Below are 2,313 nucleotides of genomic sequence, written 5' to 3' on the forward strand. Positions count from 1 at the left end.
CTAGGCCCAAATTGACATAAACTAAGTATGAAAGAAGGTTAACACTTGCTCCTAAGTCAAAAAGCGCCCGATTAATAATATGATCACCAATAATGCATGTAGTGGGTGAACTGGGGTCCTTAAACTTTGGAAGAGTGTTATGTTGCCAAATTGAGCTTACTTGCTCGGTCAAAACCACTTTTCTTGGTACTTGGCTCTTGTTCTTCCGCTTTTGGGTGCACAAGTCTTTCAAGAATTTGGCATATGCCAGAATTTGCTTGATTACATCCAATAGTGGAAGATTAACTTTCACTTGCCTAAACATTTCCATGATTTCATTGGTTTTTTCCTTTTGCTTGTCTTTTGAAATAGATCCTTTTAAGGCATCCGGAAATAGAACTTTTGGTTCAAACACTTTTTCAAAATTTTCTTTTCAACTTTCTTCAACACAAGAAGTTTTCAAATCATTTTTCAATAAAACCTTTTCAACATCATTTTTCAAAACTTCTTTTTCAAATACATCTTTCAAGACTTTCTCATTTACAAGGTCATATATATGCAATGAAGGAGGAATGGGATGTGAAACGGGATGGGTGATAACTTGAGGTTGCACTGGTTCACTCTCTTTATTGGACATTCCAAATTGATTGTTCACAACCCTACCACTCCGCAAGGTAGTCATCGCATTAACATGTTCAATGGTGTGGCCTTCCGATGAGGAATGGGTTTCCACAACACATTATTGCTTAGGTGGGGCATTAATAGGCATCTTTCCCTTCTCTCTTGCATTGAGAGTGCTTGCTATTTGCCCTACTTGGGTTTCTAGCTTCGTAATAGACTGAGAGTGAGAATGAAGCAATTGAGTGTTAGCCTCTAAAGTGCCCAAAGCATTCAAAACTTTCTCTTCAAAGATGAGACTTCTAGTATTACCTTGGAAAATGAGAATTAGCAAATTGATTCCCTTGTGATTGATAAGGTCTATAACCTTGGGATCCTTGGTTTTGAAGTGGAGGTGGAATGTACTTCCCTTAAAAACCGCATTGGGAATGGTTTGAGCCCTCTCCTTGGTTTTTCCAAGAGAAATTCGGATGATTCCTCCAACTTGGACTATAGTGAGTACCATAAGGATTGTTCCCTTGGTTCACAAAAGCTGCATTGACTAGTTCATTAGGTTCATTTTGCACTTGTCCGTGAGGATAATGAGAAGTAGAATGAAGAACACTAGAACAAGTCATACATGTTTCATTTGATGGACGATGAGAATGGTTAGGGAAGGAAGATACTTGGTTCGCCAAGTTTTGGTTAATCAAAAATTGATCAAACCTTTGAGATGAAGACTTCATTTCGGCGGCTATTTCATTTGAATGGTTGACTTGATGTAAGCCAACACTCTTCCTGCCTTGTGAATTTCTACCATTCTTGGATGATAGTGTTCTATGCAGAGAATTTTCACTCATACTCTCATAGAGACGCCACACGTCATCCTCATGCCTATTAATGTATGAGCCACCCATGGAAGCATCAACCATGCCCTTATAGTTGTTCGATTAGCTCTCAAAGAAGTATTGAACTAATTTTCATTTGGGCATGTCATGATGTGGAAACTTCCTAAGCAATTCATTGAAGCGTTCCCATGCCTCATGAAACGTTTCTCCATCCCCATTTGAAAATTCTCGAATTGAGTTTCTCATGGCATTGGTCTTAGAAACCGGATAGTACTTCTTCAAGAACTCTTGTTGCATTTCTGCCCAAGAAGTGATTGAAAAAGGCTTAAGATTGTTAAACCAATACTTTGCCTTGTCTTTTAAGGTGAATGGAAAAAGTTTGAGTCAAAACCTCTTCTGGCATGTCCGTATATTTTACGGTGGAACATACTTCAAGAAACTCATCCAAATGTTTGTAAGGTTCTTCACTTGGAAGTCCATGATAGTTAGGAAGCATTTAAAAGGTTTGTGACTTAATTTCACAATGATGTGCTCTAAATGGAGGCAATTGGATACATGTAGGTGCATTATACTCATTAGGCACGTAATGGTCTCTTAAAGCAGGAGGTAGATTAGCTACTTGAGGTGTAACATGAACACCTTGGTTTTGAATTCCTTGATTGTTGATGGGAGGTTGTGGATCATACATTGGCCTTGGCATTCCATATGGAACTTGGCCTTGTTGTTGTGGTAGTTGGTGAATGAATGGCCTAGGCATGCCTAATGGTACTTGTATGTTCTCATTGTGCACATTGGGATGAAGGATACCTTATTGGTCTATGTGACCAAGGTCCTCAACATTATTGTCATTATGGTTATCCATTGATAGATTGGCTCTATTTGAACTTCC

The 2,313-nt window shown here is 38.7% G+C and overlaps 1 pseudogene; it reads left to right on the plus strand.

The window, feature by feature from the left end:
* The first annotated feature begins 1,566 nt into the window (after window positions 1-1,566).
* On the plus strand, window positions 1,567-1,665 carry LOC132310836 (small nucleolar RNA R71; annotated as a pseudogene).
* Window positions 1,666-2,313: the final 648 nt, after the last annotated feature.

The sequence above is a fragment of the Cornus florida genome, unplaced genomic scaffold, assembly GCF_030987335.1.
Source record: "Cornus florida cultivar Cherokee Brave unplaced genomic scaffold, ASM3098733v1 CherokeeBrave_3.0.0_Hap2_Chr05, whole genome shotgun sequence".
Lineage (NCBI taxonomy): Eukaryota > Viridiplantae > Streptophyta > Magnoliopsida > Cornales > Cornaceae > Cornus > Cornus florida.